The sequence below is a fragment of the Ictidomys tridecemlineatus genome, chromosome 11 (assembly GCF_052094955.1).
Source record: "Ictidomys tridecemlineatus isolate mIctTri1 chromosome 11, mIctTri1.hap1, whole genome shotgun sequence".
Lineage (NCBI taxonomy): Eukaryota > Metazoa > Chordata > Mammalia > Rodentia > Sciuridae > Ictidomys > Ictidomys tridecemlineatus.
The window spans coordinates 129,677,301-129,695,056 of record NC_135487.1 but is presented as its reverse complement, the minus strand read 5'-3'; the positions used below and the strand labels follow the sequence as shown (position 1 = coordinate 129,695,056).

General features: G+C 37.1%; 1 non-coding gene across 1 annotated transcript; it reads right to left on the bottom strand.

Moving 5' to 3' along the window:
• Positions 1 to 17,221: 17,221 nt before the first annotated feature.
• Positions 17,222 to 17,328, bottom strand: LOC120891137 (U6 spliceosomal RNA). Its single transcript, XR_005735557.1, has one exon. It is a non-coding gene; the product is annotated as a U6 spliceosomal RNA (small nuclear RNA).
• Positions 17,329 to 17,756: the final 428 nt, after the last annotated feature.

Genomic DNA, 17,756 nt, shown 5'->3' with positions numbered 1-17,756 from the left:
GGGCCAGATGGTCTTTCTTGCAACTACTCAACTAACTCTGCTGTTACAGCATGAAAACAGCCATAGACCATATATGAGTGTGATTGTGTTTCAATAAAACTTATTTATGGAAATTGATCTTTAAATTTTATACAATTTAACATGTCATATTTTTCAACCAGCTGCAGATGTAGAGAACATTCTTAGCTTATGGCCTAAAGTTGATGATAAGTTTGAGATAGCCTATTACTTTCTGCTCCTTTATTTACTTTTCAGGAAGATTCTTCAGGAGATGAGAATCTCACAGGTAAGAGAAGGACTGGAAAGTGTGGAACATCAGAGACACTCATTTTTTGAGAGGTAACAGGACACATATCTGTTTGTGAATATTGGTATGTGGGGTAGTAGGTTTATGATTTCTCTGGTATATATTCCACAGTTTACAGGGTTGGCATGAAGAGTTTCCCATCATAAGTTTGGTTAGTGGTTTTTCCCGCTCAAAACATTTGGCTTTATGAGAAAATATTTCTTTGATATGTTTGACGCTCAAGATTTCTCAGTGCCTCCTTTCCATGTGTTGGCAGAAGAAGGGAAATTATGCTCTCCTTTTTGCCAACCACAGCGCTCTGTGTGCTGATGTACATCATTTCATTAATCTTCATAACAATTTCATGACTTTCAATTCCATTTTGCAGATGAGAAAACTGAGGCTCAGAGAAAATGTATAACTTGTTTTGTATCACTTAGGTTTTAAGTGGAGAAGAGAAGATTCAAACTTATCTGCTTCTTTCTAGGAATATCTAGGTTCTCATGCCATCTTTGAATACTCACTGTTTCCTGATTGTGTGGATGGCAGAATGATGTGCCTATAGCACCATCTGCTGAGTCTAAGGGAAATTCTACATATATTTTTTTCTTCTTTGCTCTTTCTGTCCTTTCCCCCACATCTTCCATGTTACTTCTGAGAGTTCTTTGTAGCTTAGGCCCTATGAAAACACAGACACAGACACACACACACACACACACACACACTCACACACACACACACACACACACACACTCTTACTATTGACGGTCATGATTAAAAGACAGTGCATACTTGTCTTCCTTGGCATTCTCATGTGTTATGTTTAAATTTTAATAATATTATATCAAATTTTTTATTGTTGGGGATCAATTAAAGTGTTAAGCTGTATGAAATTTCAATTTTGAAGTTTCTACCCAATTTGATCTTTCATATCACTGATACAGATATATATTAGGTTTGATAGTATCATCAGATCACTGTGACCAATTATAATATCTTAGAGTTATAGATAGAACTTCTAAGGCTCTTCTTTCAGATATAGAAATTGCTAATAACAATCTATAAATTTTTATAAATGCATTTTACTTTTTCTGTTCAATTACCCAATTTTATGAATGATAAGACTGGAAAATGAACCAAATAGGCAGAGAATTAAGGATGGAGTGTTGGAGAACAAAACATCCATGTGCAGGCTGTGGTAGAGGAACCCCCCCAAAAGCCTGAAAGGGTACGAAATCATATTGTAAAGGTTTGAAGTGTAAATGGAAGTAGGGGAGTTAGAGACAGAGATTCTCATGGCAGGATCCTTGATTTTCTTCTGTATTGGGTTCTGAGGATCACTGGGCAGATTCATAATGTTGATTGGTAGTTCTGTGACCTATATGAGACCCCGAATATCTGAACCTGTTTATTGATTAGCCATAAGTAGATTCATATTGTTTTCTTGAATTGGACTTGTGCCATCCATGTGTTGGTTCTGACTCTGTGATCTTCCCATTGTCTTTCACTATCACTGTCTTGACTAATACTGGGTTTCTGATGTTTTCTTGTTGTAGATTCAGTCTGTATAGATGATTGTCTATGAGATGACCTAGATTGTCTATAAATAGACTTCATATTTCTCTAGTATTGGGATTACATTCTCTATGAGTAGACCCAGATTGCCTATGAGTAGATGTCTACCCTTCATAGAACCCTGGGCTGTCTTCTGATTTCCCATGCTGAAGTAATCTCTTTCTCTTGTGCTAGATCAAACTCCCTATGGCCATGCCATGCCCAGACTTATCAGGGAAGAAAATGACTCTGTTTCTCTGCCTTTTGATTTTCCTTTTGGGTCTGAACTGACTATAACTAGATCCACTTTGTCTACTTATGTTGGTCTCAGTCTGTGTAAATGACTGTGTGTGAGTAGACTGTGAGTATTCATAGCTGTCTCTTATTTGCCCATGGCTAAATTGTATACTTTTGATGCTGGATTTTGGCTATCCATGTGTAGGTCCAGATTGCCTTCCAATGTATATCTGTTCTTGATAACGAGTCTGAATGTCTAGACCCGTCTTCTGACTCTTGTGTCTCAGCTCTCTATACTCTGATTCAGTCTATCCATAGATGGTGAATTTCTACACAAGTTTCCTATACTACTATCACTACTATAATTGGATCTTCAGTGTGTGTTTATACTTGATCCAGAACTTATAGATACAGATTATCTCCAAGAAGATCTGGAATACCTAGAACAATTTCCTGGTTGTTCATAAAAGTTACATGTTATATTGGACTCAGATTCTTCTTGACTGGATCCATAATATCCATGGATTATTGTCTGGCCATGTTAACATCCTGACTGCCTAGAAAAGACTTCTCACTTTCTATGGCTATCATCCTGACTTCCTCCTGTGTTGAACCATGGTTGCTTATGATAATGTTCAGGTGATCATTGGTGAAAGGTGTCAATCTATGTCAGTCTTCCTGATTGTCATTCACCATCACTATACTGACTACAACTGAATGCCTGTTTGCTGCTTACATCAGTAACAGATTATGTGGATGTAGTTCCTGAATGTTCACTGCTATCTCCTATCCGTGGTTAGATCCTGTCTCTCTTTTCTGCTGGAACAGACTTTTCATGGGTTAATACTGATTCTTCATCTGAGTTTTCTGATTGTCCTTCATCAGCCTGCTATAAGTGGATTCTTGTCTACTTGTACTGGCTTGAGAGTGTGTTGGTAATGACTATCTAGGAGCAGACTCCAAGCATCTGTAGTTATCTTCTGTGTCTTTATGTTTTACTGGACTCAGATTCTCCATGATTAGACCTAAACTATCCATGAATTTATGTCTGACCATTTTAAGACAGAACTAATCATCCAGAGCTGTCTTCTATCTGTTCATGGCTGGCTCTTTCTTTCTAGTGTTGGGTTCTGATCAGCTATATGTAGATTCAGACTGACCATTAGTGGATATCTGGCTCTAAAAAGACCTAGAATTGAAAGTGATAGATTTTCTTAAGTTTCTATAAGTGGATTTTTTCTCCCCCCCCCTCTTGTGCTAGAGCCCATCTGTCTTTGTTCATACTCAGACTGCCCATTGGTTGATTCTGACTTTCTCCCTCTGTCCACAGTTTGTATTTTGTCATCACTGTCCTGATTATAACTGAATCCTTGACATGTGCTTATAGTGAATCCAGAATGTGTTAATAATACTTGTCTGTAAATTTACTCTTAAGATTCAGTGCTGCCTTTTGATTGTCTATAAGTGGACCCATTTTTTTCCCTTGTGTCTAATGCAGGCTATTCATTGGAAGATCTGGGTTGCCTCTGAGTAAGTGACAATCCTTATGTGTTCCTGGCCTAAGTTTTGACTGTCTGTGGCCAGAACCATCTTTTTTATTATGCTGGATCCATACTGCCTATGTTCATATAGAGCTTGTCCATGAGAAAAGAGTGACTAGCTATCTTAGTCTCCTGATTGCCCTTTATCATTAAACTGAATACAATTAGATTTCTGCTGTCTACGCTACTGCTGATTTTATTCTGATCCTAGCCATCTTACACCTGGATTATTTCTAGAAGGTTTATAATTAGCTTTTTCCTACATTTAAGGTCTCTCCACACCAGTCTTTTTCCTACACCCCTGCTGGATTCATTTTCCAATAAACAAGTGTTATTATCTCACCTGCCTTAAATCTCCTTTGCCTATAGAATATATTCCAAATTTCTTAAGTTGGCATAAAAACCTCAAAATCAGGCATGAATCTTTTTTTTTTTTTTTAAGCTTCCTTCCCTACCACTTGTCTCTTATGGGATTTGTTCCTTTGAATGGTACCAACCATCCTTGATCACGTATGGCTTAATATCTTTGTAAATGCTATTTTCTCTATAATTTTCTTCTCCATTAGACAAATTCTCTTATATATTCTGTAAGATCTGGCTGAATGTCTTCTCTTTTATAATACTCTCTCTGACTTCTCCTGCAATTCAAGTCATTCCCTCTAGTGAAATCAACTTGCATCTACGTAAGGTTCTCTTGTAGCACTTGTCATAGATTATAATTATTTGATCATAGGTCTGTCAGTCAACAGTCCCCATCCCCAGACCCTCATATCCATGCCAGTAAGATATGGTTAATTGATATTCTATGAGAAATAATTTATAATGATTTGGGAACTGTAGGGAAGTAATAGACTATCTTATTGGATCCACAATGTATGATAGCCTATTAAAGGCTCTGACTCTGAAAAGCTCTGTAATATCTGAGACTCTGTGTCTTACTGGAGTTTCTTAAATGTTTTAAACACTGGAATAATCCTTTTTCCATAATTTTATTAATGCATTGCCTGGAGCCATCCATGAACTGTGTGTGAACAAAAGTGATGTTGAAATCATTAGGCCTGAAAGCCTCCTCAGGAACTCCCAGTAGCAACCCTGCTGGTTTGAGAATGTCAGTTTCATGTAGTGTCCTGCCTAGCTCCATCTCAAGTTCAGCACAGCACCAGAGATGGAGTGACCGGCTTCAGCCACACAGCCTCTCGGAGATGGGTGTGGCTTGCTAAAATGCCAATCAATCTGTTTACTGCAAGACCTCTGCCACACTGAGAACCAAGCACTGAACCAAGACTCTTCCCGCTGAAACATTATCTCTGCCTTTGATTTATTCCCCCTTAAATAAAGAATCAGGGGCCCTTTTTCAGTTGTTCAGTTTTAGCTCCTGTCAGGACTGGAAAACCCATCAGATGCTCCCCTTTTATATCTAATTTTTGGCTCTGACTTTATTTCTTACTGATTATTTCAGACTTTTTATTTCCCAGATGACTCACACCTCCTGAGCAGGAATCTACCCTGTCCAGGTGTTGGTCACCCTGATAATACATTATAATTATACATAATAGTGGGATTTGTTGTTACATATTCATACTTGCATGCCACATAACAATATAATTTGCTCAATATTGTTCCCCAGAATTTCCCCTGGAACTCTTCTTTATGAAGAACATTAGTTTTTAGTTAAGGAACTCAGTAGGGGAAATGCTGCTGTGTATCAGATATTGCCTGGAATACACACATTCACAAAACGATGAACATAAATCCATGTTTTTGCTTTCTTGTCAGCACCATTAGCTTTTCTTACATTTCACTTCTCCCTATTTATCTCTTCAGAGACTTTTACTATTTAATGAGTTTAGCAATCTTGTTGGAAATTTATGGTAATGACCCTCAGGGGATTGATACTCAGGATTTAGCCCTTACAACAAATAAGTTTTTGAATGTTGTTAATTCATAGGTTATTAACAGTTTGCAGGGTAGTTAGTTATTATTATTTTGAAAGGCTATTTCCTTGATTGTATGCAAATTACCTTGATTGTATGCAAATTACCATTTTAACCAGTGACTTGAATGACAATGTGAATAGATGACAAATAGGTTGTATTATGAGATCCAGGATGAATGAAGATTTGTGGTGTAGAGAGAGAGAGAGAGAGAGAGAGAGAGAGAGAGAGACAGAATAGTTTAAATGAGCCAGCCATGTTATATGATATCCAAAAAGTCCATGTAATTTTTTACTGCATTTATAAAAGTATGGCGTCTAGATGAAGGGGTGGTCTGTGATATTCTTTTTATATTCTACACTAGTTAAAACCTTACTTGAATTATGTGTTCAATGCTGGTTGCTACTTTGAAAGAGGGTTGTAGACAATTTGAAGCATATTTACTGTGCATATCAAGAAAGTAAGAATAAATACCATGGATTACCTAGCAGGTACAGAGAAGAAATATATATGAGTTAAGAATGCAAGATGCATGTAGTCCCAGATTCCTGTACTAGTGAAAAGGTTGGCCTTGGTCAGGCACAGCTGGATGCACAATTGCTTATAGTTTAGGAGGGGAGTTGACTGCTGTATACATTATTTATGAATGGTTTGGGAGTGGACAAACATCAGTTGGCAAAGTAAAGAGATTGAGTCTGCAATCAAAGTTATAGTCCTTTGATGTGAGAAATATCCTGTTTAAGGCAAATCACTTGGAAAGACTGAAGATCATTAGTCTGAGGGCCTGAAATAAATTGGTTTGGCCAGTGGCTTTTTTGTGAAGACAAGAGAATTAGTTAATTGTAGTTACACAGAATCACTATCTTATTTGTGTTTTGTATTTGTATGTCTTGCCTTGGTATAGCCTGGGGGAGGATAGTTAAGCAATAGGAGATAATTTAACAGTAGAAAAAACTTTTTAGAGCTGAGAACTTCTATATAACCAGAATAATCACTGAGATACATACAGCTCCAGAATTCCTTCAAGTGTGGCCTTATGTCACCAATGATGTACTTTTATGTTGAAGCCATAGATTCCTTGATTAATTCTAATCTTCTGGTCATGAAAACCTGCTGGGTCTCTTCATCAGTATTTTGCTTCTTAGCATCCCTGAATAGTGACTAGCTTTCATAGTTTCTTGTAGTTTCCCAGGGATTGTCTCTATTTTAAAATTTACCAAACAACTTGGAACAATCTCTTAAAGCTGGGTCATGCATTTCTTAAGATTATCCCTAATAGTGGTAAGCACAGCAGCAAAATTATGTATAATAGACCCTTTGAGTCTTAATTATTTCAGGGTGCATGTAGTCCCAGATTCCTGTACTAGTGAAAAGGTTGGCCTTGGTCAGGCACAGCTGGATGCACTATTGCTTATAGTTTAGGAGGGGAGTTGACTGCTGTATACATTATTTATGAATTCTCCCCTGGAATTCTTCCCAAAAGGTTAGAAGTATTGTTTGCACTCTTCAAAACTTTTAATCCATTTTCCCTGGAATTTGACTCTTCTTCCACTTTTCACTGTTTCTTTGTTGAGACCCATTAGTACTCATGCAAAGTATATTATCACTCAAAATAAGTAGCACTGAATTAATTGGTAGTGTGGGTATGTTTCCACTGATACTTGAATTTTTATTTTATAATTCTTAATAAAAGTCTTTTTGAGGTTAATCTATATGATGGGATTGACTTAAATAAAACCATTGTTATAGGATGACTGCTTAGAAAACACACAAAGACCAAATTTGAAACAAATTAAAGAATTTTATTTTATCTGTCTTTTCCTGGCTGGGGATGCTTCTGCTGAGCCCAAGTGACCTTCTGATAGAAGTGTGCCAGGATGTCTGTGGTTCCAATATTTAAGAAAGAAAACCAAACCTTGTAGAATGTGTGAATTCCAAGCAAGCAGGTTACAAGGACTGAAAAAAGCAGTTAGCAGAGTAGAATCAGACAAACACATCCTGGATTCAAGCACAGTTGAGGTTGTACAGCCTGGGTTCGAGTACATTTGCAGGTATATGAAGCACAGAAAAACAATTTTTTAGTACTTCTTAAAAATAGCTTATATTGGAGCTGGGGCTCAGTGGTAGAGTGCTCATCTACCAAGTGTGAGGCACTGTGTTCAATCTTCAGCAGCACATAAAAATATATAAACAAAGATATCCATCTACAACTAAAAAAAGAAATATTTTTTTCCATATTTTTTATTGTTTCCTTATGGTTGTACATAATGGTGGGATTCATTGTTACATATTCGTACATGTACAATATAACAATATAATTTGACCAAATATCATTCTCCAATATTTCCCCATTCCCTTCCCTCCTCCTTCCTTGGGTATCTTTCTACTATTCTGTTGATCTACCCTTTGATTTTCATGAGATTCATTCCTGCCATCTTTCTTTTACCTTAAAAAAAGAAATCTTAACAACAACAATAGCTTATATAACAGTTTCACATAGGACCCATAAAGATGGAGTCACTATGGCTATACTTACTATTTTATTCATCTGTATTTTCTAATATGTAACCTATAACTTAATCTTAACTCAGACCATAACACCATCATTTGTTATGTTGGTCTCCTTATTAGGCCATAAACCAACTTGGAACAATGTCACCTGTAAAGGCTTTGGAATTTGGTCCACTAACTATTTGAATTTGCCTCTGGCCCTTTCATTTCTAGTAACTGACTTGGAGCTCTGACTCTGATTTCTTAAAGTGAGGATAATAATGCCTATTTTAAAGGCTATTAACCTATTAGATAAGCTATTTGTGTTAATTATCTGGCATGTACCTAAAGTTTTAGTTGTATTGAAATGTATATCTATTATTATTTTATACTTCTCTAAGTTATCCTAATTTGGTTGTCTTAATTGGGTGAATTTCTATACTTGTTTCTCTTTCTAATAAGGAAATGTTTGTGAGTGTAAATGTCTTTCTGGATGAGGGTCCTATGGAGTAGGACTCCTTTCTAAACTAATACCATGATACATTTTCATGTCTTTTTTTTTTTTTTTGGTATGGGGCTTGAACTCCAGCCCTATTTCGTATTTTATTTAGAGTCAGAGTCTCATTGAGTTGCTTAGTGCTTTGCTAAATTGTTGAGATTGGCTTTGAGTGATCCTCCTCCCTTAGCCTACTCCTGATAGGCTGGGATTACAGGTGTGCACCACTGCGCCTGGCCCTTTTCATGTCTTTTAAAAGATAGAGCACAATTTCAGATAATTATGACTTGTGAGATTAATACCTCTAAATATTGCCATTTGATTTTTGATTTCTTCTGTATTTTCAGACCTTATGGATGAAAATCTTACAGGAAAAACAGCAAAAGAATTAGGCACTTTATAAGAAGAAAATTGAGGATGAAAGTGGCAACTCAGTATTAAAATCTAAAAAGTTGTATTCATCCTTTTCTTTTTTTGTCCCTGGCTGACTTCAGCCATATGTGTTCTGTGCTTTCATTCTTTCAAATTAATGTGATCTGCCATCTAAAGTCACTTCATAAATGTTTTGTGTGGCTTCATTTGGGAGACATGCTTTGAGACTTCTCTGGGATTTTGGAGGCCTTCTTATGGAAACTTTTCAGCAGAGAGGATTGTATATTTGTGGCCCATGTTTTTTCCTAGCTGCAGAGTCCAGGATGTGGACCTTGCTTTGCAGCTTAAGCCCTAATCTCCCCCCCCCTTTTTCTTAGTTATAGCCTGTGGTTATTTTCTTCTTTTCCATTAAGGCCTTCAATTGTAAGGTTCCCAAGTCTAATTCCCAGGTTGCTTTTCTTCTCTTAAGCTTTCCCACCATACTAGAGTGTTCCCCTTAACTCCTGTGATCATTTCATTATCTTGTGCTGCAACCTGGCTGGGCACAGAATCACGAGCCACTCAAGCAGGAACAAAACTTTATTTTTGAAAAAGCCGCCAATACCCTGTGCGCATCTGGCTAGCAAGCTGGTCCACACACGTGGTTGTGTCTCCCGGAACTGGGGCCCAGGACCTCCCCCGGAAAACCCTCCTACTATCCTTCCCCAACCAATGGGAACTCTCCAGGAGTCCCACTCTGTAGCAGGCCAAGGTGAACAGCAGGAGTCCAATTTCCATATGAATGTAAATCTTAACATAATCATATCATGTCAATGGCTAGCTGGCAGTCACCTTAACCAAAGGTGCCATGCATCATAATACTTTGCTGTGGCTCCTAGCAATCTTGCTTGATTAACTTTCTTTATCTTGATAAACTCTCTTTATCTTAAACTTTCTGGCATCTTGAGGTCTTTAGCATTCAGGGCACTGAAATCTAATTTTGACATGTGGGAGTGAAGGGTGAATTGGGAAGCAATTTCCAAGGAGTCCTCAATGGTTTGAGGAACAGGAAACATAGGGAGGAATACAGATTAGTCCTTTTTTTTAATATTTGTTTTTTAGTTGTAGTTGAATACGATATCTTTAATTAATTTATTTATTTTTATGTGGTGTTGAGGATCAAACCCAGGGCCTCACACATGCTAGGTGAGTGCTCTATCTCTGAGCTACAACCCCAGCCCTTGATGTGTTTCTGAATGCGGTTTGCTAATATTAAGAATTTTTGCATCTATGTTCATCAGGATATTGGTCTGTAATTTCCTTGATTCATCTTTGTCTGGATTTGCTATCAGGGTTATACTGGCTTCATAGAGTGTATTTGAGAGTGTTCCCGCTCTTTCAGTTTCATGGAATTGAGAAAGACTGGTGTTAGTTCTTCTGTGAAGGTCTGAGAGAACTTTGTTTTTGTATTGATCTCTGAGCTGCCAGTTGGAGCAGCTTAAGATTAAAACCATTTGGTATTAACACTTAGCTTCCCTTCTCAGTATTATGAGGTGGGTTGGGTTAAGAAGTACTGTCAGTTGGTGTTTTTTCCACTAAGACCAGTTTAGTGCATTTTCAGAGTATAGTTTCTGTAGCATTCTGTGAGGGGAGTTCCAATAGGTGGGGCTTAGGTCTAATTAGGCCTTAGAGGCTTTGTTGGGTGGTATCTGCTTGGGAGAGATTAGATCCATAAGCTGATCTCTGATGTGATTCTAGTTCTCAGGAGCCTCCCAAGAAATCCAGTCTTGGTGCAGGAGAGCTAATGCTCCATGAGCACAGCCTCTCTGGGCTTAGTCCTTGAGTATATTCACCCTTGCCTGCTCAGACTCCTGGCCCATGAGCTGCCAGACTCAAAGAAGAAGTGATGAGGGCATTCCTTTGCCCTTCCCACTTAAATCCCCCAGGGTACAGTCTACTCTGTGCCTGTTTCACTCATGTTCCACCAGAACTAGCCTTGGTCACTTGATAGGTGCCTGCCAGGGTATTGTGGCCTTATCATTTCTTTCTTCTTGATCTCTAGGGTTCCACAGTTGCTGTGATTGTTTGCTTGCCCCAAGATGCTCCCTCATTAGCTCTGTGTGGCAGTTGAGGTACAAAGCGTGCTTTTCAGGCAACAGCATACAGTGTAGTCTCTGGATCAGCTAAGATTAGGCAGCATTTTTGATCTCAGTTTTTTTCTGGGTACCCAAACTGTATTTTTCCACCCTCTGTGGTGAATTTGATTCACTCCTGTGGTGAATCCATGCTGGTGGCTCACGGGCACTGCTGGGTCAACACTGATAAATTCTTTGTTTATTGTACCCAAATTTCTGAGTCTCCAAACCACTTTGATTGTCAAATATTAAATTCTAGAGAAGCCCCTCTTTCAGCCAACTTGCTCTGCACCTGCTACTTTTGTCCCAAGCTACAGCACAGCTTGGAATGCAGCTTTCCTCTCAAAATCCATTTTTTTTTTTTTTGTACCGGAGATTAAACTCAGGAGCACTCAGTCACTGAGCCACATCCCCGGCCCCATTTTGTATTTTATTTAGAGACAGGGTCTCATTGAGTTGCTTGGTGCCTCGCTTTTGCTGAGGCTGGTTTAGAACTTGCGATCTTCCTGCCTCAGCCTCCCAAGCTACTGGGATTACAGGCTCAAAATTCTTCATCTTCTAAATTTGATAAAGTTATTAGGATATGACTATGTATCGGTCATTTTATATTCATTTTTTTCCCTGGGTATATGGCAAGCTTTTTCTTTGTATTAAGCTATTTTTTCATTTCAGGGAATTTTTCTATATTATATGTTTGGTTATACTTTTTCTACTCCAATATTTGGTTCTTGATGAAGGTTCATTAACTGTTTCATGTCTGTCAACTTCTCATTAATGAGTTTAATCTTTGTCATTTTCTTGTGCATTCATTAGGAGTATTTCAAGCCTTTTCCACACTGCTAGTAACTTGATTTTTCAGTAATTCATGTTTTAGATTTACAAATGTATTTATTTTGGTTTTCTTAACTTCCAATTTCCCTTTCATTCTCTCTCTTTTTAAACTAATCTCTTGAATTGAAAGGTTAATAAAATAGGTACTTGTCACTCCATTTTTCTATGTGCTTAACAAAACACTGTTGAAATCTTAATAACTGTTTGCTAATCTTGTTCCCAGAATGTGCTGTCCCCAACTGTGAACTGTTTGCTAATCTTGTTCCCAGAATGAGCTGTCCCCAACTGCCAAACTACAAAATGTAACTTCTCTCCCTGCCCTCTCCAAGGAAAGTATATAAGCTCTGCTTAAGCTGTTCTCAGGGCTCTATCTCTCTTTGCTATAGTGAGCTCTGAGCCCCAGCATGCTGGTCTCCAAATAAACCCTCCCTTCTGCTGTTGCATAAGACAGTCTCTTGTGGTCTCTTCCTCCGATGTTTCGCCGGACCCTTACAGAATATGTTATGTTATTGAATTTTTATTCTTATTAAAATTCTTCTATGGCAGTTAACAGAAATATTTACTTGGGTTGTTTTCTGTTTTTCTTTTTTGTCCATTCATACTAAGCTCCTTTCCCCACCTTTTCCCCCATATATTTTCTCTAATATGTTTGTATTTGTTGTAGTCCCTGGCCTGGCATGGAGTTACAGTTGAGCCAGTATTTGTGGTCTAAATAGCATTTGCTTTTTCTCATTCCATTCGTCTTCATTTCTTTTTTTCTTTTTTTAATTTATATATGACATCAGAATGCATTATAATTCTTATATATAGAGCACAATTTTTCATATCCCTGATTGTATACATAGCATATTCACACCAATTCATGTCTTCATACCTGAACTTTGGATAATAATGATCATCAAATTCCACTATCATTAATAACCATTGCTTCATCCCTTCCCCTACAACCTCTCTGCCCTATCTAGAGTTTATCTATTCTTCCCATGCTCCCTCTCCCTGTCCCATTATGAATCAGCCTCCTTATATCAAAGAAAACATTTAGCATTTGGTTTTTTGGGATTGACTAACTTCATTTATCATTATCTTCTCTAACTCCATCCATTTACCTGCATATGCCATGATTTTATTCTCTTTTATCACTGAGTAATATTCCATTGTGTATATATGCCACGTTTTTTTTTTTTTTTTATCCATTCATTTACTGAAGGGCATCTAGGTTGGTTCCTCAGTTTAGCTATTGTGAATTGTGTTGCTTTAAACATTGATGGAGCTGTGTCCCTGTTGTATTTTTGTTTTTAAGTCCTTTGGGTGTAGACTGAGGAGAGGAATAACTGGGTCAAATGGTGGTTCCATTCCCAGTTTTCCAAGAAATCTCCATATTGCTTTCTGTATTGGCTGCACTAATTTGCAGTCTCACCAGTAGTGTAGGAGTGTTCCTTTCCCCCACATCCTCACCAACACTTATTGTTACTTGTCTTCATAATAGCTGTCATTCTGACTGGAGAGAGATGAAATCTTAGAGGAGTTTTGATTTGCATTTCTCTAGTTGCTAATGATGATGAACATTTTTTCATATGTTTGTTGACTGATTGTATATCCTCCTCTGAGAAGTTTCTTTTCAGGTCCTTGGCCCATTTATTGATTCGGTTATTTATTTATTTTTTATATACCCTAGAGATTAGTGCTCTATCTGATGTGTGAGGGGCAAAGATTTGCTCCCAAGATAGAGTTACAGTTGGGCCAATATTTGTGGTAGGCTCTCTATTCACCTCACAGATTTTTTCTTTTGCTCAGAATAAACTTTGTAGTTTGAGTCCATCTCATTTATTCTTGATTTTAATTCTTGTGCCACAGGAGTCTTATTAAGGAGGTTGGGGCCTAATCCCACATGGTGGAGATTAGGGCCTACTTTTTCTTCTGTTAGATGGAGAGTCTCTGGTTAAATTTCTAGGTCCTTGATCCACATTGAGTTTTGTGCATGGTGAGAGATAGGGGTTTAATTTCATTTTGTTGCATTTGGATTTCCAGTTTTCCCAGAAAGAGGCTATCTTTTCTCCAATGCATGTTTTTGGAACCTTTGTCTAATATAAGAAAACTGTAATTATGTGGGTTAGTCTCTGTGTCCTCTATTCTGAACCATTGGTCTATCAGTCTGTTTTGGTGCCAATACCATGCTGTTTTTGTTACTGTTGTTCTGTAGTATAGTTTAAAGTCTGGTATAGTGATGCCACCCGCTTCACTCTTCCTGCTAAGGATTACTTTAGCTATTCTGTTTCTCTTATTTTTCCCAGATGAATTTCATGATTGCTTTTTCTATTTCTATGAGGAATGTCATTGGGATTTTGATTGGAATTGCATTAAATCTGTATAATGCTCTTGGTAGCATGGTCATTGTGACAATATTAATTCTGCCTATCTAAGAACAAGGGAGATCTTTCCATCTTCTAAGGTCATCTTTAATTTCTTTAGCATTCTGTAGTTTTCATTGTAGAGGTCTTTCACCTCTTTCGTTAGATTGATTCTCAAGTATTTTATTTATTTTTTTTTGATGCCACTGTATATGGGGTAGTTTTCCTAATTTCTCTTTCAGAGGACTTGTCACTGATATACAGAAATGCCTTTGATGCATGGGTATTGATTTTGTATCTTGCTACTTTACTGAATTCATTTACTTAGTTTTAGAAGTTTTCTGAGGAATTTTTGGGGTCTTCCAAATATAAAATGATATCGTTGGCAAATAGTGCTAATTTGAGTTCTTCTTTTCATACCCCTATCCCTTTAATTTCTTTTGTCTGTCTAATTGCTCTGGCTATAGTTTCAAGAACTATGTTAAATAGAAGTGGTGAAAAAAGGGCATCCATCCCTGTCTTGTTCCAGTTTTTAGAGGGAATGCTTTCAATTCTTCTCTATTTATAATGATGTTGGGCTGGGGCTTAGCATAGATAGCTTTTACAATGTTGAGATATGTTCCTGTTATCCCAGTGTTTTCCCAGTTTTTCTAGTGTTTTGAACATAAAGGGGTGCTATATTTTGTCAAATGATTTCTTCTGCTTCTATTGAGATGATCATAGGGTGCTTTAAGTCTATTGATGTAATGAATTACATTTATCAATTTCCGTATGTTGAACCAACTTTGCATCCCTGGGATGAATCCCAGTTGATCGTGGTGCATGATCTTTTTGATATGTTTTTGTATTTGATTTGCCAGAATTTTATTGAGAATTTTTGCATCTATGTTCATTAGAGGTATTGGTCTGAAGTTTCTTTTTTTCTTTCTTATTTTTTTTTGATGTGTTTTTGTCTGGTTTTGGAATCAGAGTGATATTGGCCTCATAGAATGCATTTGGAAGTGTTGCCCCTTTTTCTATTTCTTGAAATAAATTGAAGAATATTGGTATTAATTCTTCCTCAAAGGTCTTGTAGAAATCAGCTATGTTCCATTCAGACCTGGAGTTTTCTTGGTTGGTAGGCTTCTGATGGCGTCTTCTATTTCCTTGCTTGAAATTGATCTGTTTAAATCCTGATTCAATTTGGGAAAATTATATGACTTTAGAAATTTGTCCATGCCTTCGGTACTTTCTATTTTATTGGAGTACAAGTTTTCAAAATAATTTCTAATTATCTTCTGTATTTCTGTAGTGTCTGTTGTGATAGTTCCTTTTTCATCATGTATGATAGTGATTTGAGTTTTTTCTCTTCGTTAGCATGGCTAAGGGTTTGCCAATTTTATTTATTTTTTCAAAGAACCAACTTTTTGTTTTTTCAATTGTTTCAGTTGTTTCTTTTGTTTCAATTTCATTGATTTAAGCACTGATTTTAATTATTTCCTGTCTTCTGCTGCTTTTGGTGTAGATTTGTTCTTTTTTTACTAGGGCTTTGAGATGTAATGTTAAGTCATTTATTTGTTGACTTTTTCTTCTTTTAAGGAATGAATTCCATGCAATGAACTTTCCTCTTAGTACTGCCTTCGTAATGTTCCAGAGATTTCGATGCATTGTATCTGTGTTCTCATTCACCTCTCAGAATTTTTAAATCTCCTTCTTGATGTCTTTTGCAACTAGTGGTATATTATTTCGTCATCAGGTGTTGGAGTAGCTTTTATTTTTTATTTTATCATTGATTTTTAATTTCGTTCCATTATGATCTGATAGAATGCAGGGTGGTATCTCTACTTTTTTATATTTGCTAAGAATTGCTTTGTGGCATAATGTATGGTCTACTTTAGAGAAGGATCCATCTGCTGCTGAGAAGAAAGTGTATTCGTTCATTAATGGATGAAATATTCTGTATATGTCAGTTAAGTCTAAGTTATTAATTATATTATTGAATTCTGTAGTTTCTTTGTTCAACTTTTTTTTGGACGACATTTCCAGTGGTGAAAGAGGTGTGGTAAAGTCACCCAGAATTATTGTGTTGTGGTGTATTTGACTCTTGATTGCCAGATGCCAATGTCTTGGCTTGGCACAGAATCACGAGCCACCACACACCTTGTAGATTCAAACAGCACGAACTCACACTGCCTCCACACAGGTCCAGGGGCAATCCCAATCTCTGGCACAATTCAAGTTCTAAAAACTTTCTCTCCAGGAGAACTCAGCGGGAACTCAGGCAGCAGGCACACCCTACTCCCAGCAGGAATAATCTTCAACCTCCAACTTCCCTAAAACTCCTATTGTCACGCCCTAAACCCAAGGACAGGGATACTTCCTGCAAGATACACCCTAATCCTGGATCCACCCTGGTGATTGAGCAGGGTCATCTTTCTCAAACACACAAGCAAGGTCGCAGCAAGTTTCCAAGGCAAGTCCATTTAACATGGGGTACGCTGGCAAGGATTTCGATGCATCATTCCTACTTGGTAATGGCCCTCAGCACTTGATCTTGAGAAGAGTTTGTTTGATGGATGTAGATGCTCCATTAATTGGGGCATATATATTTATATTTGTTATGTCTTGCTGATGAATGGTTCCCTTAAGCAGCATGAAATATCTTTCTTTATCCCTTTAGATTGACTTTGGCTTGAAGTCTACTTTATTTGATACGGGGATGGAAACCCCTGCTTGCTTCCATAGTTCATATGATCAGTGTGATTTTTCTCAACCTTTCACCTTCAGTATGTGGATATCTTTTTCTATGAGATGAGCCTCTTGGAGGCAGCATATTGTTGGGTCTTTTTTTTTTTTTAATCCAATCTGCCAGTCTATGTCTTTTGATTGTTGAGTTTAGGCATTGTTTTGTTTAACATTGATTGATTGTTTAGTTTAACATTCAGGGTTATTATTGAAACATGATTTTTATTCCCAGCCATTGTTGTTTATTTTTGGTATTTAACTTGATTTGGTTTCTCCTTTGATTAGTTTTTCCTTAAACTTATGGAACTCTTCATGAATTTGCATGTCATCCTTGCAAAGGGGCCATGGTAATATTCTCTGTATCCTTCTAATTTTATTATATGTGCTCTGGAAGGGAGCACTATTATATTTATACTTTTACACATTATTTAGAAACTGTTTCATTTTTCTGGAATCAAATGTGCCTGGGAATCAAAAGGAAAATCCCAGCTTAGATTAAAACAAAGTTTCACTTTGAGAATTTTGAAGTTCAGTATAAAGTCAAACTCATAGAAGCAGAGAGTAGAATGGTGGTTTCAGGGACTAAAGGCATGGGAGAAAAGGAGAAATATTGAGAAAAGGTACAAACCTTAATTTTTAAGATGAATAATTATTGGAGACTTAATATACATACAGTCTGTTGACTGTAGCTAATAATTATATATTGAAATTTGCTAAGAAAGAAGATCTTGTAGTCTCACCATATACACACCCACAGAAGTTAACTATGAAATGTAATGGATATGTTAATTAGCTAGATTGTGGCAATCATTTCACAATATATACATAT